General features: G+C 36.0%; 1 long non-coding RNA gene across 2 annotated transcripts in view; it reads left to right on the forward strand.

Moving 5' to 3' along the window:
* Positions 1 to 24,741, forward strand: part of LOC141457149 (uncharacterized) — a 145,945-nt gene that overhangs the window by 7,847 nt on the left and 113,357 nt on the right. The window contains exons 2-3 of one of the 2 annotated variants that reach the window (XR_012460212.1): positions 6,604 to 6,697; positions 11,872 to 13,822. This is a non-coding gene — a long non-coding RNA (uncharacterized lncRNA). Of the gene's footprint in view, positions 1 to 6,603; positions 6,698 to 11,871; positions 13,823 to 24,741 lie in introns of those variants that run through there. The other variant, XR_012460211.1, reaches the window with a different exon arrangement.

Raw genomic sequence — 24,741 nt, forward strand, 5'->3', positions numbered from 1 at the left:
CTCGACTAATATTAGGGATATCTAAACGGGGTTAACGTAATTTTTAACAATTTTTTATGTAGTTTTCATAATCATTGTCAAAACCAGTGGTCCTTATGGAACCCCAATCGGGTTTTTGGCCTTAACTCCGCCAAAAATGAGCATCAGGGGTGGAAAATTTGAAAACTAGACCAAAAACACATAGTTTACTTCGTGGGTTTTTTTGGGATTCCGCTTTCCTAAAAAGTTATTAGCGATTGTTATGTTTTAAGTGGATCACCCTGTACAGGTTAGTTACCATCAGCCAATAGGGGAAACTTACAAATTTCGTTTAATATAAATCGTAAGTTCTAAAAAAGGTTTAGTGACGTAAACATTGATACAAAAAAAATCTGGTAAGAGTTTATTTATAGCTTTAGTAATGAAAATTATATAATAAAGTCAAATTTGATTGCATCACTATACATACGAGGGTCGTTTGAAAAGTCCGTGCAAAGTCAGTGTATCGAGGTTATGTTTAGTTAGTAGCATCTCTTGGAAAAACACACACCAAGTTTCAGCCAGATCGGTCTATTTCTTTGTGTTTGGCATTCGTTTGAATCGAGGAAGTCGAGTGATTTTCAAAAAATGGACGAAAAAGAATTTCGTGTGTTGATTAAACACTACTTTATGAAAGGCAAAACGCCTCAGGAGACTAAAGAGAAGCTTGATAAACATTATGGTGACTCTGCACCTTCGATTAGAACAGTTTATAAGTGGTTTCAAAATTTTCGGAGTGGCCATATGGGCACAAGTGACGCTGAACGTTCTGGACGCCCTGTTGAGGTTACTACTCCAGAAATCATTGATAAAATCCATGATATGGTGATGGATGACAGAAGAGTGAAGGTGCGTGAGATTGCTAGTGCTGTGGGCATCTCGAATGAACGGGTACAAAATATTTTGCATCAACATTTGGACATGACAAAGCTATCCGCAAGATGGGTGCCGCGATTGCTCACGCTTGACCAAAAACGAAATCGTGTGAAGTGTTGCAAGGACGGTTTGCAGCTGTTCCAGAAGAATCCGCAGGACTTTAAGCGTCGTTTCGTCACTGTGGATGAAACATGGATACATCACTACACTCCTGAGACCAAGGGGGAATCTGCGCCAAAAAAGGCGAAGACCGTTCCTTCGGCCGGAAAGATTATGGCGACTGTCTTTTGGGATTCGCAAGGAATAATCCTCATCGACTATCTGGAAAAGGGTAAAACTATTACAGGTGCATATTATTCATCGTTATTGGACCGTTTGAAAACCGAGCTGCAAGAAAAACGCCCACGATTGGCCCACAAAAAAGTCCTTTCCCATCACGACAACGCACCAGCTCACACCTCAGCAGTTGTGGTCGCAAAATTAATGGAAATAGGGTTCCAACTCGTTTCACATCCCCCCTATTCTCCAGACTTGGCTCCCTCGGACTACTATTTGTTCCCCAATATGAAGAAATGGCTGGCGGGAAAAATATTTTATTCAAACGAGAAGGTGATTGCAGAAACGAATGGCTATTTTTCAGACTTGGACAAATCCTATTATTCGGAAGGGATCATCAAACTAGAGCAGCGTTGGACGAAGTGTATAAGCCTAAAAGGAGACTATGTTGAAAAATAAAAAAGGTTTACCCCAAAAAATTAAGTAGTTTTTATTTTTGCACGGACTTTTCAAACGACCCTCGTATGTAGCTTTTCACACGTTTACATTGCTATGAATAAATCTTTATAAAAATGTAATTATATTAAATTACAATCAACCTGTTGTTTATTTAGTTACCGAGACTCGCTCACTTTGAGCCTCTATCGAAAAACGAAGTTAACCTTGAGGACGGTCTCAGTGGCCAAACATTGAACCTGAAATTCCTGCCATCCAGCAGTCGCAACTTGAGATTTATAGGCAACTTTACATGGTAGACGGCTCTTTGATACCGCTTTGTTTTTTTTTTGGTTTTCTTTTTTTCTTTAATTTTATTTTACGAGTTATGTCGTTTATTTTATTTCTTTAAACTCACTTATTTTGTTTTTACATTCATCTACTTTTTCTATGCAGTCTGATCAACATCATATGGGGTCGCGTTGCAGAATTGTCTCTAAAAACAAAAAAAGAAAAACAGTATAGAACTGTCCTTTTAGAATCTATTCAAGTACGCAATAATATAAAACAATATTTTTGTAAATAAAAGTTTGTTGATTACTTTGTTATGGACGTTTATGAGACCAGTAGTTGCTTTATAAGTCAGACTAGACCGTGTTGTGGTAGATATTTGTCCAATAATAATAATAATTTTCTTTTTTTAATTATTTATTTGCTATTCACAATCTATACAAAGAATAAAATGTAATGAGTGAATATGATAAAAGAACACTTCATGACAGGATCAGCTTGAGGAGAGAAGCTGCCCACCGGCAACACTCTCGCTGGAGTTTCTTAGGGTACGTTCACAACGGAGCTGTGAGCATAGATGATAGCGGAGATGATAGCAGTGATGCATCAGCGCTTATAGAATAACCTAGTACATTCTTATGTGAGCGTGCACAACGAAGCTTCGACTAGTGACTCATACTCGCTGCTATAAACGAGCATAGATGATAGAATTGAATTTTTCATTTTTCTGCTAGCTGAACTCCAGTATCGGAGCTTCAAAATGGACGTCGAAAAATTATTTAGTGCTGTCTTTACTCATTATTTTTGGTTATTATTTTATTATTTACTTTTAAACAATATTTTGTTTTTTAAATCGTGCTTACATTTATTTTTATGTGTATTTATTTGTTTTTTCTCAATAAAACCATTACTTATCAGAGTAATCACTAGTTTTTCTTCTATGGTTATAGGATTTCCATGACAATTTTTCCAAAGTTTTCTTAATTTTGACCTTATTTTTTCTAAAATATAGTCGAATGTGGGTGGACCCATCCTCACATATTCAAAAAAACGATCCGGATAATTTCTAAGTTCCTTATATAAATGGTGAAATTCACCCAAAGTACTTCGTTTTTTATCTATGGGATGTACATGATATTTTCTAAAGCCTTTTTTCTTTAAAATATATCATTTCGTTGTTGCTGAACATAAAAACTCTTCTTCACTACTCGGGCATGTTGCATGTATCACAGCTCCGTTGTGCACACTAATCAGCGATTATATTTTACTCTATCAGTTATCATCTCTGCTATCATCTATACTCACAGCTCCGTTATAAACGTACCCTTACACTACTGAAGCTAGTCACGAGGCCAACAGCGTTTCAATCGTCGTGGAGGACGATCTGGAATCGTTATGGAGGCAAGATTTTGAACAAGAGGATTTGTACAGAGTGGAAGAGAGTCAAAGAATTTTCTATATTTAGATTTAAATTCGTCAGTTACGCAGGGGCGGCTCTAGCTCGTGTAGCGCCCGTGTGCAATGAAACCCTGGCGCCCCCTAGGCCTGACCCCCCCCCCCCCACGGCTATAACTATTGACTAAGTTATCGCGTTTGATAACTGCCACCACCGCGCTGGCTGGCCGCTTCTGTAATATCATTGTTGTACCATGATGGTCCAAGACGATGCTCTTAGCTGTCTCAGGGAGCGCCGCGGCGCCCCCTGAGACGGCGGCGCCCGTGTGCATTGCACACCCTGCACTATAGGTTAAGCCGCCCCTGCAGTTACGTATGAGATTTTGAGATCGTTATGGAGGGTGGAGTTACGAGACATAAAATGGAGAATTCGTAATCTGACTGAGAATTTTTTGATTGGAAGGACTGTATTCTTTGTGAATTGGAAAGTTTGGCTGAACCCCACAGTTCAAGTCCGTAAGTCCAGATCGGTTTGAGTACGCTGTTGTATATTAGTCTTTTATGTTCCAGTGGCAGCTTAGATTGTCTGCCAATCAGTCGTAACAGTAATTTGTTTCGTCGGTTGAATTCAAGTCTTTTCAGTTTAGTGTGCGGATGCCACGTTAGTCTTTTGTCGATGTGCAATCCCAAGGTAGCGAACTAAGTTAGGAGAAGGAAGAGGAATTGAGTTAAAACTTATAGGGAGACAAGAATTACGACGCAGAGTAACAGTTATCAATAATAATAATAATGCTTTAATAGGGAAGGGATTAGCTATGAGGTTAGCATCTGGACTCCCACGCGGAGGTCCCGGGTATCTTCTCCACTCGTTTGAATCTACGAGTACTACTATTCACTGTTATCATTGTCACTTATAACGCTAAATTCGCTGATTGTAGCATCAATAAACGACCCCCCCAAAAAAAATCCAAAAAACCTGAATTTTGAAAAATGTGACTGTCAATCAATTACTTTCATCTACGATAAATCGAAAAAAGTAAATTTTTGTGATTTAAGAAATAATACTTCCGTGGGAAAGTTTGTTACATTCAAAATTCTGTTCCAGTTACCGAATATTGGTCTCACTAATCTTTTCAAAAGATTTCGCCAATTCTATTACTTAGTAACTCTCCCTTCTTCTGTATTGTTACTAAGTATACAAGGGAAAAAAATAACGGTAAGAAATTCCCCCCCAAAGTATACTAAATCGCTCCATTGTTAAAGGAAAATGCCCTTCATTATACCTTAGGGTGTCCCAAATAGAAATGTTACACTACCTGGAAATCTCCATTCTTGGTTCAGTTATTCCGAAGTTTCATTTATTTTTTTTTTAATTAATTAATTATTTTTATATAATTATTTATTTTTTATCATTTTTATACTGTATATATGAATTGTATTGCTTCTTCGAAAGAAAGATTCCTTTTAATCGAGAAATTTTTGGGTTTTGTTTTTGACTTTTCACAAAAAAGTATCTAATTCCCTGCGTAGCAAAATGCTGATCAATTTCCTAGCAATTTTGAGCAGATTAAACGACTGCCTTGTTTCCCATAGTGAAATAGCACGAGTGCACTTGTCTAATGGAATCAAGAAAAGAGTTAATCTAAAGTAAATTACCGAGAAATTTAATTGAATGGATGAAAGAATATTGTCTATTCCAGTCTTTATTTTTTGCCAATCACTACGTCATCTTCAGGGCTTGTGATATTTGATTGCAATTAGAATATTTTTTATATTGTTTCATCTAAGGTTGGTATGTTTTCTGTCCTGACTGATTAGGACCTTGATGGCTAAACGTTTTAAATATACTTGCCAAAAATTTGAAAATATTATTATTTGACGTGTAACGGTACCAAGTAGTTTTTTTTTTTCATAAGAAAGTTTTATTTAAAAGTTATAGTTTGTAGTTTGGTATGATTTATTCATTTAATAGATCTTTTCTATCCTCAAGAAAGCCTTATCCTAAAAGTGTTGCTTTTAATAGAATGTAATTGTATAATTTAAAAAAAAATGTATAGGTATATTAAAACTACAATTAACATTTAAACAAGTGATAAAAGAGAAATGAAATATGTTACGTTATAAAAATTGACAGAAAATAAAAAACTCTAAATTCAATTTTCAGCTAAATTTTTCATGTGAATATAAAAATATTAATGTGAAGTTTGCTTTCGCATATTTTGAAGCTAAATATCCTATATTTGGTTCGTATTTTGTCACTTTTAACAAAAAAACAGGTGGAGGACGTATAGAACATGTTTATTGTCCTAGGTAAACATTTTTCGAGTGCAAACCATTAGTTAAAATTATAAAAGATTTTAATCGGGTTCTGTGCCATGCAAATTTTGAAACATGCCATGGATTTTTACCATCACTGGTTTAGTTAGTTCATACTGACTTTTTAGTGCATAAGAGGCCCTGAAGATGATCTAGTTCCTAGGTCGAATGCTTAGCAAAAAACGAAAATCATTATGACTGAAAAATGGCAATATTCTTTCATCCAAAAGAACCTTGCTATCCTTACTATCTTTGCAGTCGAATTCCAAATTTCAAGAAAAATTCAATAACGTAAAACTGGGTAACAGAAAACGTAATTGTTTACGACAGATTCTTTACATTTAATTTCAAGTGCTTTTGGATTCGATTTTGCAGTAAGTTCACAAATCTTCAAAATTTATAATGTAAGTTTAATGTAAAAAAAACCTCCTGCAAACCCAAGCCTGCTTCAATTTTGAAGTACTCGTAACTGATGGCAGAAGAAAACGCTGAATATGTTTTTCAAAAAATTGTTAAAAATTCCTACGTTTAGAGCAAATTTCATAATTAGAAATGTACTCTATATGCAATTTAAGACTTTTAGCGTTACAGCACTCTCAATGTTCTCAAATTTAATTCACAAAACTTTTAAAGTGCTAAAGTAGTGAATTATTTACAGCTAAATAAATTTTACCTCTTAAAGAACACAATCTCTGCAATGGAATATTAAAAACAATCTTATCTTCTTACGATGAAATTAATACGATAATATGAAATGATCTGTTGATAAAAGCTTATCATTCTACTTGACCGTCTGGTGGAATTTTGTGCTTCTTACTAAGAATCTGCTTACTGTTGGACTTTTCCATTAGTACATGCATTACTTTGAAATTTAATATAATTTACATTTATATATCTTTGGATTGGCAATATCATTAAGCATACAAGTTACGTGTAAATTTAAAATGATTAAATAAATTTTAACGTATAATATAGCTGATCATTATTTTGTTTTAGATACAAACTTTTGGCTAAAGAAATGGAGGATTTAAACAAATGCAATCACATTGCATTCTCCCAAAGGCGAACCCGTTTACCTCAACAGATTGTGGTAAGTACCTAGGACTCTTCATGGACTAAACGCCTAACCTGGAATCCTCTTACTAAACTCAAACGGAAAGAACTGAACAGACGATTCAAACTTCTTTCTAGACTGTAGTCGACAGACTTATCTACCCATGATACACTCGAACCTGTCTGGACTTATGGGATTGAAACTTGGTGGCTCAGTCAAAGCTTCCAATATCTACAAAATCCAATATTTTCAATCAATAACACTCCGACGAATCGCGCTAAGGCTCCTTACTTTGTTTCCAATTCTACCTTGTTCCTTATGTTTCAGAAGCTATAAGATCTCGCTTCGTTAAGTTCCATGGGCTCAGTTTACCCTAGGTCCTAATCCTCTAGTTTCTCAACTTAGTGCATTACCAGAGTAATCCTCTAAAGGTTGAATCGCTGGTAGCCACGCGATCTTCTTAATGCATTAAGAAGCTAGTGCATAAATAATACGGAAATACACTCATCTTTGGGAGTTTCACCAATGGCTGAATTCTACCTTCATGCTACTCAAGAATTTATACACATGTATCATGTTGTATCAGCTTCACTTGTTGCAGAAATGTATTGCAGTTAGGTAAATAAATAAATTAAAGTTATAACCTTCAATGGACAGATAATCTTTAGACTTATGTTAGTGTTATAATTTTGAAAAAAATATTTCTAGAGAAAATATTGTACCGAAAGCAGATGTTTTCGGTTAAAACAACAAAATTGAACAAAATCTCTCGATTACAGTACTTTCTCCTTAGAAGAGGAAGAAAAAGCAAAAAAACCAGTAACTACGTCAAACGTATGTCTGACGTACTTCCCGTGGTCTACAGCAAATCCGAGACTGAATGAGGTGAAAGAGGGAGACGATGATCTGTAAGAAATGTTTCAATAGAGTTTTATGAAAGCCCCTCTCTGTAGCCCCACTCAGGAATACAAAAGGAAGGCGGGAATATTTTAGTGGATGAAGCAGATTTTGCAATTACTATTCAGGCAGCTCCTAAAGTAGGCATCATTTCTTTTGTAAACACATTCTTTGGGATGACTTAATTTCTTTTTTTCAGTTAACCCATTCAATTTGGAAAGAAGTTGACTGGGTAAGTTTATCAACAACAAGCCTTGGGACTCTCTTTAGGTCTTTATTTAGGCACGTACGTAATCCCCTTCAAACAATCTTTATCTTTTTTCTTATTGGATATAATATCGTTAAAAATTGAAACATTTCCGGTTTAGGAATTGAACTTATAAAAGCATTTTACACCGGAAATTCCTATGTCGAGTATGTAAATAAAAGACAACAAAATTTGTTATTGGCACAGACTATTTGTATTTTTATTTTCTATTTGCACACCAGGTTTTGGTGGAAGTATTAGAAACGTGTCAAATTATCGATTTGAATTCCTTACTCCTTCTCTTAAACAAGTTCTTGAAGAGTTCTTGAACAGACAGAACATAACTTTAATTTTGTATCCATCTCAAAGAAGTCATCTAGTTTTAATTGTATTTCTCTTGGGTAAAGCTGTACCACTTCCAGTTGTACTTTCACCTTCAAACATGACCTTTTATTTAACTCTGAGCCAGTATTTTTCTATAAAGATTTCATCTGCTTTTAAAAATGGCCACGCTTCAGAGACACAAATAACTAAATACTAATTAAAACTTTATACAGGGTGAACCAGTAAGTATTGTCCATAGGCCTACTGTGTGCAGTACATCTAAAGTGGAGTTCAATGACGCATTGGCCAACTTCATATTTTCCACTGTTCTTGAGTGACGTCACTTTACATTTTTTTTTTTCTAAAATCATTACTTTTTTTGGGCAATAAAAATGTTATTACTCAGAAAGTTTTAATCCGAATTCGATTCTGATGACACTGTTAGAAAGACAGATAAATTTTCTACAAACTGATACCATTTCGAAGCATAAGTTATTCTCCAAACATCCTCAATCTTCCTCCGAATGCTGGAAAAATAAAAGTAATCGAAATATTTAAGAAAACCTATTAGGCCCTTACGTGATCATTATCCGACCTAGGTGCTGGCACTTTTTTATAAAAGTTTCCTTGTAAGAATATGAAAAAAAATTTAAAGTGACGTCACTCAAGAACTTTGGAAAATATGAAGTTAGCCAATACGTCATTGAACTCCACCTTAGATGTACTACACACAGTAGGCCTATGGACAATACTTACTGGTTCACCCTGTATAACCTATCTTTTGTATTTTGGAAGATGAATCGACTTTTCATTGGTAGCCATTAAAACTGTAAAAGGGTTGTTGATTCGTTAAAAATTGCACGTAGCAGCGTAACCTTGAAATACACCCAACTGTGATAATTTTCGTTTTCTTTTTTTTTCTATAAAAAATAAAATTCCCAAATTTTCTTTAAAATATCGACCATATCCTCATTTACAAGAGTAATTTTTTTTTTTTTTGCAACTACTTAGATTTAATAGATTTCGAGCCAAAAGATGCCAAAAATAAGCAAAAAAACAGCATTTCCAAAAATTATTCTTTCACCATTTTTTTGCAAACAACGTAGCGCCTAAACGCGTGAACAAATTTTCAAGAATAAGATGTCATTTGATTTCGAATTTCATTTAGATGTCCGTTTTAATAAAATCTTTAAAAAGTTTAAAAGGATTGATTAAACAACTAATGGTAATCACATTAGCAAGTACCCAATATTTCATTCCTATACTTCAGTTCGTTATTCCAGCCATTTAGATACGTTCGAAAAAGCTTATAACAATAGCATCTATTAAGTAAATTTACTGCATTAAATTTTTATTCTAATCATTAATAAGGTCACAGAGCCTTATGCTGAGCATTTTCATATACAAAATATTTGTCCAGCAAAGTGTAGCACACCATTTAACTTAAATTGTCTGTAATAGGTATGAAACAATTAGTAATCAAGTCTTTAAAATCTTTAACTAATAGCCCTAAATACGAGGGTCGTTTGAAAAGTCCGTGCAAAAATAAAAACTACTTAATTTTTTGGGGTAAACCTTTTTTATTTTTCAACATAGTCTCCTTTTAGGCTTATACACTTCGTCCAACGCTGCTCTAGTTTGTTGATCCCTTCCGAATAATAGGATTTGTCCAAGTCTGAAAAATAGCCATTCGTTTCTGCAATCACCTCCTCGTTTGAATAAAATCTTTTTCCCGCCAGCCATTTCTTCATATTGGGGAACAAATAGTAGTCCGAGGGAGCCAAGTCTGGAGAATAGGGGGGATGTGAAACGAGTTGGAACCCTATTTCCATTAATTTTGCGACCACAACTGCTGAGGTGTGAGCTGGTGCGTTGTCGTGATGGAAAAGGACTTTTTTGTGGGCCAATCGTGGGCGTTTTTCTTGCAGCTCGGTTTTCAAACGGTCCAATAACGATGAATAATATGCACCTGTAATAGTTTTACCCTTTTCCAGATAGTCGATGAGGATTATTCCTTGCGAATCCTAAAAGACAGTCGCCATAATCTTTCCGGCCGAAGGAACGGTCTTCGCCTTTTTTGGCGCAGATTCCCCCTTGGTAACCCATTGTTTAGATTATTCTTTGGTCTCAGGAGTGTAGTGATGTATCCATGTTTCATCCACAGTGACGAAACGACGCTTAAAGTCCTGCGGATTCTTCTGGAACAGTTGCAAACCGTCCTTGCAACACTTCACACGATTTCGTTTTTGGTCAAGCGTGAGCAATCGCGGCACCCATCTTGCGGATAGCTTTGTCATGTCCAAATGTTGATGCAAAATATTATGTACCCGTTCATTCGAGATGCCCACAGCACTAGCAATCTCACGCACCTTCACTCTTCTGTCATCCATCACCATATCATGGATTTTATCAATGATTTCTGGAGTAGTAACCTCAACAGGGCGTCCAGAACGTTCAGCGTCACTTGTGCCCATATGGCCACTCCGAAAATTTTGAAACCACTTATAAACTGTTCTAATCGAAGGTGCAGAGTCACCATAATGTTTATCAAGCTTCTCTTTAGTCTCCTGAGGCGTTTTGCCTTTCATAAAGTAGTGTTTAATCAACACACGAAATTCTTTTTCGTCCATTTTTTGAAAATCACTCGACTTCCTCGATTCAAATGAATGCCAAACACAAAGAAATAGACCGATCTGGCTGAAACTTGGTGTGTGTTCTTCCAAGAGATGCTACTAACTAAACATAACCTCGATACGCGCCAGTAGTGCTATCTCTCTGACTTTGCACGGACTTTTCAAACGACCCTCGTATATAAACTTACAAAATAGGCGATCACGAAACAAGACCCACAATTTTCTTTTATCTACTTCGCAAGAAAATAACCAGTATTCCCAAATTTCTGTTTAGCCTTACATTATTAGTACAGAAAACAAGACATTTAGTAAAAAAAATCTTTTATTTTTCGTGTTTTTTTGGAGAAAATTTTTTATTGCATAATTCGATACTTCATTAAATATCTACGGAGGGAAAATTAGTAAAAAAAGTTTATCTTTTATTTTTGATAAAAATAATTCTCACTAAAGAATTGGCCAATTACAGTGAAGAATGGAGGTGTGTAAAGTAGGTTGGTTGAAGAGCCAATCAGAAACGAGAACTGTTTATTTAACCACGCCTTCCCCCATGTATGTCACACCACGCCCTCTTTGGCCGGTAATAAAATGGAAGCTCTGTATTTTTTCATTTTTCTACTTTCTATTACTTTTGACAAACAAAAGTATTAGTCAATTTTATTTAAATTAAGATTTTTTTTTTTTTGCTTCGGAGGATTATGAGAGCACAAATAACACAGTTAGTAACTAATAAATAACTACTTGAAATAATAATTCATTTCTAAATAATAATTTAATACAGTCCCATTAATTGAGTAGTGGAGAGGGGGGCACCTTTGAAAAGTTTTAATTTCTCGTCAAATATTTAAAACATTTATGATTGATAATTTTCGCCATATTTTGTGGTAGACCTGTTGTATAATTGACAAGTATTTGATTAAGTATTGTTAGTCCATGTTACCACTTGGAAATCGTATTTTTAAACCTAGTATTTACAAAAGACTATTTGCTTGCAAAAAGTGTTGGATATTATATTTTCTTTTATGGAAGGAGAGGGGGCACATTTCAACATCACAGTTCAAATGTGCCCTACCGACCTGCAAGTTTGTGACTTTTTTTTTGTTTAATCGCAGAGAAGGGGAAAGTGGTCTGAAGCTACTTTAAGAAGCGCAACAAACCGAATATTTTGTTCAAACTTCCTAAACCCATCACACTTCGGATACAACATCCCGAACAGAGTTATTCTTGATTTTTGAACTAGATTTCAGTGGTAATGTATTAGTGAGAGAAATAACTGATAGAAGGTGGATTCAGAGTAAAGTAATATCATTTCTTTCTATTTTATATTGTGTTCAAAGCTACCCCACCACTGGGGCAGTTATTAACATTTGACACAACATTTTTAAATTAAAAAAATATAGATATGCATGTGAAGTAATAACTGTTTATTGATATAGATCTGTTAAGAAGACTTGAAAGTTGTAGAAAACAAAATAAAAAGGTTCAATAATACGATTCTGTGCACTCTGCAACAGAAAATGTAAATGCTGTTCAAATGTGCCCTCTCTCCTCTACATGTAAAGAAAATTTATAATCAAGTAATTAGTAAATTACCTTAACAATAATTGCCTATAGTAAAAATATGCATATCTTTATCTTTTTAATATTACATCATATGTATATAATATTGTAGGGAGAACACCTAGATTAGGAATGTAATTGAAGGAAACTGCATTGAAATTTAATATTAACAAACTAGATTAATTAATTATTACATATTAATTTTAACGCTAAAGTACTAGTTAAAGTGAAGTAACAATTAATTTATGGTAGTATAATGCTTGCCTTTGGTTACAGTAAATTTTGCTTCCAAAATTAAACATTTGTTTCTCTGAACAGAAAAAAAATGCAGCTAGTCTTGAAATTCCCAATATGCAAATTTAATGCATTTTGAAAAATTTCTTTTTATTATTTTTTGTGTAGATTGAAAGTAGTTGGACCGAATTTTTTGAATGTTTAATAATGTAATAAAAAAGAATCCAAGCGGAACTGTATTTACTTGGCATTTCCGTTTCATTCCCCACTAAAGTTGGTGGATGTCTATGAATTTATTAAAACTTGAAACAAGTTTTAGAATAACCTTGATACCTTATTTGGTAAACCTTATTTGGATTTGTTAAATTACGAAGTAAACTTAATTGATAAAAAGAATAAACACATACAATTTATTCAATAAATAGCGTTACCATCCGACCAAATTTGGAGTGGATGGTTTTGTGTATCTTGGAAGCTAGGTAGATCGCAACAATAACATGCAGTCCGAAATAAAAAGAAGAATTGTTGCGGCTAATAGGTGTTTTTTTGGTTTACATAAATATATGAGTAGTAGGCTCATATCACGCATTTCCAAGATAAGGATATACAAGACACTTATCCGTCCTGTGTTGACTGACCTATGCTTCGGAATGCTGGACTCTTACCAAAAGTGATGAGCAAAGTTTGCTAAGGTTCGAGAGAAAGATTCTCAGAAGGATCTTCGGGCCTATAAAAGAGGGAGAGTCGTGGAGACTGCGATCAAATCAGGAGCTAAGCCTGCTGTATAATGAGATGGATGTAGTACGATTTATTAAGATTGGCAGGCTTAGATGGGCTGGTCATGTCGTCCGAATGGGCGGAGACGAAACCCCTAAAAAAGTGCTTGAGGCACAGATGTTTGATAAGAGAAGAGTAGGCAGGCCTAAAAAGAGATGGATAGATGGTGTGGCTAATGATGCGAGGTCCCTGCTGGGAGTAAGAAATTGGAAATTGGCAACGCAAAATAGAGAGGACTGGCGCACAGTGTTGAAGGAGGCCGAGACCCACATTGGGTTGTAGCGCCATGGAAGAAGAAGATCCGACCAAATTTCTATAAATTTGAAATTTATTTGCTGCCCTTTTTTTTAAAAAAAAATCAAATTCTGTAGACACCAGCAACTTTTTCAGAAGGTCCCTCAAAATAGATGCGTCTTTCTGTTTGATACAAGATATTATAATCTCGAGAATTCTTTGTAAATTAGTGTTTTCTTATTTCTTTCAGAGATGAAAGTTAATGATTCTAATAACTGTTCTATGCCGAATAATTTTTTTTTGTAATTATTCTAAATTTAATGAAGTTAGTTCTAATTTCCATCACTGTTTTGAGTACTACTGCTATCTGTGCTTGATTAACATTTGTTCATTAATGATATAAAATATAAAATTAATACATTGTTAAATTAAGTATATTTGATAAATAGAATTTTAAATTATAAGTTAGCTATACTTTTTTAAATATTTTGCGAGATTTTATTCGTCCATTAACTGTAACCATAGAGAGCCCTTCTAGCAATCTCTTTGTAACCAACATTCGGTGACTAACTTCACGTGATAGTGATGGTTATCTTTTTGAAAACACTATTCCTAAACTTTAATAAGTAGCCGAAGACTATTAGATCTTACTTACCTACCTCGCCAGTTATGAATACAATTTATTTGTAAGTATAAAAAACATCAATATAATATAAATACGTAGCAATTTTTAATTTTGTTTCATATTGTTTACACATCTAAAGGTCAAGTTAAAACCCATTCAGTATTCAAAATTCAATAAACTAGCCTAACTTTCAAGCGGGTTGCCTTTACGTTTAAGTTTAGACTTTGGAGTTTACCTTTTAAATTATTGAAACCATTGTGGAAGAACTTTAACATTAACCACTTGAGAGAAGCGTTTTCTCTCTTCTCGTTCAGTTACCAACTCGCTAAGCTCGAAACTACTCTTGATTGAAACCTCATCCCAGATTTTTTTAAGAAAATAACTATTGCTTGTTTGGATGAATGAAAGCATGACTTTATTTTGAAATATAGATCTCTTTAAGCCTAAACTTGCTTACAGAAAAATTGAGTCATTAAAAACATAAAAATAAATAAATATAAAACAAAGGTAAGTTATCATCTCATACGTATCATATACAGGGTGTACGCGGAAGAGACATCGAAACTTCTGGAGGTGATTCAGGAGCTCAAATGCAACAAAAAATATTCTATTCACTTGGACCCCATTCTCAACAGTGTGCAAAATATTTGCATTTTTAACTTTTCTGTCATTATTCACGTTTTTCCACCATAAAAACGGCCGTAACTTTTCTATCCTTTATCCTACAACAAATCTGCTCATTCCAAACGAAAGAGCATTACATTTCTTATAAATCTGCTTAACCCATAGCTTCAAAACGTTTCTTATAAACAATGACATTTTTTACTTTAATGTCTAGAAAATTCGTTCCGTGACCAACTTTTCACTGATATCAACTTATTAATTTACTCGTATATTAAAAGTGGGGCTCGGCCAAATCCTCGTAACTCCAAACGCCTGCAGACAGTACAGTCTAAAATCCTACGGATAATCCTGAATACTCCATACTACATTTCTAACCTTACCATTCACACTGACTGACCTTCACATCCCTTTTGTCTCTGATTCTAATAAAGTCTCGCTATCGCAAATTTCACAGCCTCCTAGCTAGTGTTGTTCAGTTGAGGTCCGAGCTGAAGGCTCAACCGAGTCGAGCTTCGACTTAAGCCTTTACGGCTTGAGCCTTAAGAGCTCGAGTCTTATAGCCCTCGAAGCTGGAGCCGTGAAGCTAAAATTGGAGGCTCTTCAATTCTTAAGGAATGACAAATAATCAATTTCAATGAGCAACTAACTTATTATTGGATTCATTTATACAAAAATATGTTTGAAAAATTCATTAACTGAATTTTTAACTGCTATAAGTTCATTTTATTTTAAGAAATGAATTTATTAATAGAACGAATAAAATGCTTCATAAAAAAAATAATAAATAAATAAAAGCTCGAGCTTTTTGAGTGGAGCCTTGGAGGCTCACCGAGCTCTCTGTGAGGCTTCAACTCGAGCCACACACTGAGCCCTGATAGCTCGAGCGCTTAAGGCTCGAACCATATAGCCTTATGGCTCAGCTCTTGAACAACACTACTCCTAGCTCTCCATCCTAATCCTCTTGTACAACAACTCTCCTCTCCACACCTTCTAGACAATCCTCCTCGTCGCTTGAAGCGGAAGTGGCCTAGGGATCTATTGTTGTGAGTGTAATATCCACCGAGAAAGAGTTTCACCAATGGGTGATTACTCTTATCACGACTTTCATGTGAACTTAACCTGTATGATCAAATTTACTTGATGCAACATTTGTTGTAGATGTAAATATGGCTAATAAAGTGAAAAAAAGAAGAAAACTCGTATATCAATTTTTGGAGAAGGAAAAAAAAGAAAAGTAACCATTTTAACTAAAGTTTAACCAAAGAGTCCCGGATTAGGAAGTATGTGTCAGAGGCACCCATCTTGCGGATAGCTTTGTCATGTCCAAATGTTGATGCAAAATATTATGTACCCGTTCATTCGAGATGCCCACAGCACTAGCAATCTCACGCAGCTTCACTCTTCTGTCATCCATCACCATATCATGGATTTTATCAATGATTTCTGGAGTAGCAGTGTCCTGTGAGAAAGAAGAACTAAAGCCGGGTATGTCGGGAATGTTCAGAGGATTTTGAAAAAAAAATTACAGGCGCAATTGAAGAGCTTGGTGTAAAAAGGAGTTATCTACAATTTTTTCAGAAAATGAGTTTTGTGGCGCCCCCTAATGTATATTCAATTCTACATCTTTTGGTGCATAAACGAGTCTTTATGCAGACTCCTTTATTATTACTTATTCTCTAACCTAGGATTTACTTTGTACTTTGTAATGTATGAGTACTTTGTGAGAAAAAATAAAACATTTCATTTCTATAATACATTCTTTACATTCCTTGGAAAAAAATTTTATTAGGTTTATTTAATGTTTATATTAGGTAGATATTATTATTATTATTATTATTTTTAATTTATTTTGTTATTTACAATCTGTAGACAGTATACAATAAGTAAATATAAAGAGTAAGATGAACTGATGAACTGGTGCGGGAGGAGAGAAGCTACCCAGCGGTAGCACTCTCTATAGGAGAACAATGACGTTTAGGGCTTCAGATTACAAGGAAGTCGCGGGGCCCCTGGCGATTCAGTCGGCGAGGAGTATTAGGGATGTGAGAAGAAGTGAGAGACAGTACAAGAGGATTAGAGCTAGTAGAGAGAGCAGTATGGAATTTTTGGTATTTAGTCTTGGCGAGATGGTCTATGAAGGGAATGTTGAGGTTGTTATGAAGAGTGAGGTTAGTCACCGTAGAAAGGAGCGTCAGCTATCTGTCGGAGTAGTTTTGACTGAAATGTTTGTACAGTCCGTAAGTTTGTAGGTTTGGCTGAACCCCACAGCTCTAGTCCGTAAGTCCACATAGGTTTGAGTATATTAAGTGTTTGAGATCAATGGGCAATTTGGAGCGTCGTCCAAGTAGTCTGTACGAGGGTCGTTTGAGAAGTCCGTGCAAAAAAAAAAAACTACTTAATTTTTTGGGGTAAACCTTTTTTATTTTTCAACATAGTCTCCTTTTAGGCTTATACACTTCGTCCAACGCTGCTCTAGTTTGTTGATCCCTTCCGAATAATAGGATTTGTCCAAGTCTGAAAAATAGCCATTCGTTTCTGCAATCACCTCCTTGTTTGAATAAAATCTTTTTTACCGCCAGCCATTTCTTCATATTGGGGAACAAATAGTAGTCCGAGGGAGCCAAGTCTGGAGAATAGGGGGGATGTGAAACGAGTTGGAACCCTATTTCCATTAATTTTGCGACCACAACTGCTGAGGTGTGAGCTGGTGCGTTGTCGTGATGGAAAAGGACTTTTTTGTGGGCCAATCGTGGGCGTTTTTCTTGCAGCTCGGTTTTCAAACGGTCCAATAACGATGAATAATATGCACCTGTAATAGTTTTACCTTTTTCCAGATAGTCGATGAGGATTATTCCTTGCGAATCCCAAAAGACAGTCGCCATAATCTTTCCGGCCGAAGCAACGGTCTTCGCCTTTTTTGGCGCAGATTCCCCCTTGGTAACCCATTGTTTAGATTGTTCTTTGGTCTCAGGAGTGTAGTGATGTATCCATGTTTCACCCACAGTGACGAAACGACGCTTAAAGTCCTGCGGATTCTTCTGGAACAGCTGCAAACCGTCCTTGCAACACTTCACACGATTTCGTTTTTGGTCAAGCGTGAGCAATCGCAGCACCCATCTTGCGGATAGCTTTGTCATGTCCAAATGTTGATGCAAAATATTATGTACCCGTTCATTCGAGATGCCCACAGCACTAGCAATCTCACACACCTTCACTCTTCTGTCATCCATCACCATATCATGGATTTTATCAATGATTTCTGGAGTAGTAACCTCAACAGGGCGTCCAGAACGTTCAGCGTCACTTGTGCCCATATGGCCACTCCGAAAATTTTGAAACCACTTATAAACTGTTCTAATCAAAGGTGCAGAGTCACCATAATGTTTATCAAGCTTCTCTTTAGTCTCCTGAGGTGTTTTGCCTTTCATAAAGTAGTGTTTAATCAACACACGAAATTCTTTTTCGTCTATTTTTTGAAAATCACTCGACTTCCTCGATTCAAACGAATGCCAAACACAAAGAAATAGACCGATCTGGCTGAAACTTGGTGCGTGTTCTTCCAAGAGATGCTACTAACTAAACATAACCTAGATACGCGCCAGTGGTGCTGTCTCTCTGACTTTGCACGGACTTTTCAAACGACCCTCGTTTCGCACGTTTTGTCATTGCTTGTCTTTTAAGTCTAGTGTGTGAGTCGCTTGTCTATGTAGAGCCCAAGGAAGCGCACCAGATCTGTGCAAGGAAGAGGATTGCTGTTGAAGAGGACAGGTGGACAGGAGCCCCGCCGGAGAGTAAACGTGCCATGCTGGCATTTCTGTGGGTTCATTTTAATCCGCCACTTCTTTGCCCAGAATTCTATTTTATGTAAAGTGTGTCTGTAACTTGTATGAAGCTGATGAAGAATGTGCCTACTTGTAGATATTATTATTATTATTTTTTTTTTGACAGGCATAATTATATATTTAACATTCGCTTCGACAAGACACAAAATGCCACTTAAAAGCTCAAAAACAAGAAATCTGTTGACTAAAGTACTTATAATATGTACTCAAGTTTTACTGAAAATTATGATTTTGGTGTAAAAAAGAGTTAGCTGCAAAATAACTTTTTGCAGCTTAAAAAACGCCCTAGAAAGGCATTCAAATTGAGCCCTAAATGACCCCCATCACAATATATTAACTAATCCTTACAGCAGACACAACATAAGGAATACATCTTAAAGCATATTTAGTTTTTTTGTCCCTACTAAAAATTTTAAAAAAACTAGATAACTACTTTTTGCATCAAGCTCTTCAATTGATCTCAAATGTTGACGCGCTCTTCATGTTTTATGTTTTATTTTTTGTCAAACAAGAAATCCCTGAGAAAAAGCTATTTTTACACCTAAAAATTCAGAAAAAATATGGCGATTGATTTCTTGATTGATTTGATTTATAATTACTGGAAGAATTAGGAAAAAAATTTCTTTAAATTCAATTACATCACTTCCTCGTACTAGGACGCAATGAGCAAGTAAATAAAAAAGAGACTTAAACTTGGTGGTTACTGTGTGAAGTAGACAGCTATTTTAGTGGTGAAGAAGCAGGGTTAGAGGCGGACAGACCTGTTGTTAGCATTAATTGCGAGAGTTGAACGAAGTGGCTGGAATGGGTGGTGACTCATCGGGTGTCTAGATGTTCGCGTCATACTAAATTATAGCTAAGAGCATGTTGAGACAGGAAAACTATTTATATATGTATTTATTTTTCTTGTTTCTTTTTTGTTTTTTTTAATGTGTGTATTAATCTGATTTGCGGGAACATTTATTTATGTTTTTACTTTACTTTATGTAAAATTTATGCGATTTTTTGCTAACCATTTAGAATGATTTATTATCTTCTCAACACATAATAATGAAGTAACAGTAATGTTATTGTCGTACTTTGAACCAAAACTAAAATTACTGGGAAAATGTGACCTCTGTGACCTCTACACGCCTTTCCTTTTTCTGAAAGTTCTAATTTTGCAGAAGGAAGACTGAATATTGCCAATTTCAGTCATTATTTTTGATTTTTGCCAAGCTTTAGATCAAGGGAACTAGGGAACATCTTCGGGGCTTATGCTATTGAAAATTCTAATTTTAGTTATTTTATGATATAAGGCGTGTCAACATATGAGGTTATTGGCGCCCGTAGTTTTTTTTTTTTTTTCAGTGCACTGCCGGCCTCCGGAAGTTACAGACAATACTGTCAATCATCGGACAGTGAACTTGTAAGGAGCTCCTAGGAAGAGAAAATTTAAGATTCAGCAGCTGAATTCGAACCCGGGACCTCTGCGTGGAAATCCAATACGCTACCCGCATAGCTAATCCTCTCCCTTGAAAATTCTAATATTTTTTTTAAATTGTTGTATGTAAGGTTGGTGTATTTCATATATGACGTCTTCGTTACAGACTCTCATCTGTAGATTTTTTTTTTTGAAAGGCGGAACGGGACCCATGCCCCACGGCATCGCAGCTACCAGAAGGCCTTCCCTTAAGTCTAATAGATGAAACGTCCCCTTCTAAGAAGCGCAGTCTGCAACGCAATCGAATAACAGGAGAGAGGCCGTTTCTTCCTCTTCCTGGCACAATCTGCAGAACGGTTCCGACAGCTAATAAGCCCCTCCTTGTGCAGGTGCTTCCTGAAGCTGCCATGCCCTGTGAATAGGCCTGTAATCAGAGTAATCTGATTTCTGCCCTAGCCCAGAGTCACTTTGGTTCTGGGCACAACAAGGGCATAACCCTCTTGCTGGGTTTGACCCCAGGAAGCATCACCCCGTACTTTTCATGTTCTCTCCAGGTCCAATCTCTGAAAGCTCATGAACTGCAACCCAGGACGAACTAATGATCCCCAGGAACGGTTCCGGGCCAATGAAAGAAGTACTAGCTCCATTCCTGGCCAACTGATCAGCTATTTCATTCCCCTTAATCCCCACATGGCCCGGCACCCATATCCAATCGAACTTTATTGTGCCGAGCCAGTTGATCTAGGGCCTTCTTACATTCCCAGACCAGGGAAGAGCTAGTTCTGAAGGATGTAAGGGCCTTCAGTGCCGCTTGACAGTCCGAAAATATGCAAATCTCCCTATTTCTAGGATTCATTCGCAGATTTTCCCCAGCGCAAGTTTTAATGGCGAAGACCTCGGCCTGAAAGACGGTGGCATATCTCCCAAGAGCACTCTCAATGAGTACCTTGGGTTTAGCCCCATACACTCTAGCTCCGGTCCCGCAGGCCATCTTGGAGCCATCCGTAAACCATATGACTCCCTACCGGCACTGTACTGCCCAGTTTACCCTCCATTCAGTCCTCGATCTGAGGATCACTTGAAACGGCGTCATCTGTAAATAACTGTTTTTTTTTTTATTTTTACTTCTTTAATTAAAGGTGCGAAAGAATTTGAGGTCATTAGCGCCCGGAGAATTTTTCAGTGCACTGCCGGCCACCAGACAGTGATCTCTAGTTACAGAACCAAATACTTTCTATCACCGAATAGTAATATTAAGAAGCTCCTAGGTTGAGAAAATCTAAGGGCCAAGTAACTGGATTCGAACCCAGGATCTCCGCGTTGGAATCCAGTTTACACTAACCACCAGAGATAATCTCTTCTGTGTTGCTTCTTATATTCTATTATTATAATCCTTGTGTCTATATATGACCTTTTGTCCAACTTCAGGCTGAACCAAAAGCTGTGATACTAGCAATTCATTTAGTTTAAACAAACATTTTTGGTTGATTCTAAAATTTATTCTTAAAAAATACATTATTGTAAGGACAAGGCAATAATTATCAAATTATCTCATTAAAAACGAACATTATGCGTACAATACAATGTCTCACATTTTTAATATCGCTAAAACAATCGTCTACTTGTAATGAATGAAGGTCGATGTGACAAGGTTATTGTCGTGTTCTTGTTTCATCAATGGTATTGTTCTAATTCCATACACTAAACTCATTTTTAATGTCTAAATATATGTCGCCGCAATTAGTGCTTTATTTTTTTTTTTTGTCTACTGAACTATTGTCTTCTGATTACTGACAGCTTAAGACAGTTTTCCTACTCTGATTTCCGGACATATCTATCTTCGAGTTTTAAGAAAACACCCGTAACTTGAATCTTAACACCAAATTCTCTAACAAAACTTAAAAATTGACGAGATATAAGAACGGCATCTGTTTGGAAAGCATACATTTTTAAAATCAAGTTAATGAAGACATTCTAAATTATCAATTTTTCTCTGAAGCGTTTATTAGCTCTATAGAAAAGAACAAACTTTTTCAGAAATATGCAAGAAGATATGCTCAAGGGTTATGATAGAATTTTTCCTTAAGTTTTGATTTGGACATTATACATATCTGGTTTGCAACCTTTTTTTTTTTATCCTAAGGGCTAATTGCAAAGGTAAAGGGCCCGTGGGAAAAGAATGAAGGCATGGATTTTGCTTCCCAAAGACCAGAACCCTGGACCAAAATAGTTTTCTACATGGACTATGTGCAGTGCTATTTCATTTTCTTCCTGTCAGAATCTACATATATAGATACCAGCAGGCCAATGCGATACGTGTGTTTATTTCTGTGGCTTGGTGCAAGAAGTGCCAATGTCAAAAAAAACATTAAGTGTGTACGTCCTCTTTGGTTTACCTGGAGGGGGGAAATATAGATGCTAAATTTTGACATTGGCACTAGTACGTTTTAGTAACTCAGTTACTTCTTTGAACTTGACTTTAGCACTCCTTGCAAAAAAAAATTGGATGGTTAATATATCAAAACAGATTTTTTACTCATTTTTACCAAAATCTGACATTGGCATTTCTTGCACCAAGCCACAGATTTAATCTACAATGGTAATCCGGCCTTGCTGGTCTACTGGCGCAGTAAATTTAGGCCAGTAGCTGTTTTTAATAACTTTTCATCTACCTACCATTGAGGGTTGTCCCTCCATCACTTCCCTACAACTAATTATGCGGAAACGTAACCAAAATGCGCCCTATTAGTTTCGCTTTAGATACCAAATCGTTGCTGCTTAACCAGTTTGAATTGCTAGTATCACAGCTTTCGGATCAGTCTGAAGTACTTGAAAAGGTCATACATAGACACAAGGATTATAATAATAGAATATAAGAAGCCACTCAGAAGAGATTATCCTCTGGTGGTTAGCGTAAACTGGATTCCAACGAGGAGATCCTAGGTTCGAATCCAGTTACTTGGCCCTCAGATTTTCTCTTCCTAGGAGCTTCTTAATATTCACTATTCGATGGTAAAAAGTATTTTCTGTAACTAGAGAACACAGTCCGGAGATAGGCACTTAACTGAAAAATGCTCCGGGCGCTAATGACTTCAAACGCTGTCGCGCCTTTAATTAAAAAAAGGAAAAATAAAAATAAACAATCATTTACAGATGGAGAGTCAACGAAGCTGTAACGAAGACAGGTGATTAAAGATCATCCTTCGTCATATATGAGATATGATGATTAATCATTCCAAAGAATCGAACTATAATTGATTCCGCTAGAAAGTGCCACGGCTTTAAGGTTGACCTAATCGTTCGAGGAAGACACACGTTAATTGGGTGTGATTACTCTTTAAACGGAACACAGACTTTGTACCTTATGTTGTCTTTCACCGAAGTGCTGCCCAAACTTGTCTTTCGTAAAAAGCGATCCCACTTGTCCTATACAGCCTTTATAACAAAGTTGTAAAACATGATTCTTATCCCTTATATAGAGCGCTAAAGTTTGATCTTGGGAACAACCCTTATTTACGTTGCAATTTGCCCTTACGAACAACACGCGCTGGCTAATGAAGACCCCCGTGCGGGTGTATTGAAGGGAGCTCTGCTCCGTACCAAAGAGCTGAAAATGATACTTGCCAAGTATGTAATGATATTGTAGCTGACGGTATATATCACTTAATAGCAAGCTGTCCGAGACTATCTGAAATTAGGCTGAGATATCCTTGGCCAACTGCAACTCTCTGGAGAGGAAGCATTGGCCTACATGAATGGTCGTAACTAGGTCTCAATTGTTAGTTACATCAAAGCAGCGTAAACTATTTATAGTGTTTATTGTACGATTTGATCTCATATTTTTGTAAGAATTTAGAACTCTACAGTAGGTATTTCTATTTGGATAGCTCATTCTCTCTTAATTTTGCAATGTATTCTTTAATTTATACTTAAGTTCTATATTTTCTTTTTAATTTCTGTTTCTTAAAGTTATATTGCATTATCACACTTGTATTAATACTGTTTATAGTTCATTTCTTATTCCGTTATCTTGGAGTATATTTCCTTTATTTCAATGGGATTTTTTTTTCGACTCTACCGACGGTCTATGACCATGGTTGATGTCTTTAGAAGTGATTATTTTACTTTAAATAATAATAATAATAATTAACTAGCCTTTATGGGTGGACTCTTCAACATTACTTGTACAGGTTGCTCTTTAACATTACGTTCATGGTGTACTGTTGGGTTAATGAATCCATCTCGCCTTGGTAGTTAATGAATCCATCGGGCCTGACGAAAACTTTACACAAATCACTGGGGTTGCACTGATATTTTTTCATGAAGTAGTTTCTATTTATCATCAAAGTTCAAAAACTACTGGCACACCTGATAACCAAAAAACAGAACTGTTCATGGACTTGTTTTATAACTGGTCAAATACCCTACAGAGAAAATGCACATTTAGTGCATTGCTCAAGGGCAATCTTACCCCTTAATCATTACCCAAGAAATCAAGTTTACCTTTAGACCTCTTTCAAACCCCCGTTTTTAAGTTAGAATGTATACTGTCATGTACGCCTCACACAAAAATCATTTTGTAAAAACTATTTTTCTAACACAGGGAACATTTAAACGGAAATTCCTGGCGTAAACTCCAAATTGTAACTTAACACGATTAAAA

The sequence above is a fragment of the Rhodnius prolixus genome, unplaced genomic scaffold (genome assembly GCF_049639745.1).
Source record: "Rhodnius prolixus isolate KJV_2025 unplaced genomic scaffold, Rpr scaffold_10, whole genome shotgun sequence".
NCBI classification, from domain to species: Eukaryota; Metazoa; Arthropoda; class Insecta; order Hemiptera; family Reduviidae; genus Rhodnius; species Rhodnius prolixus.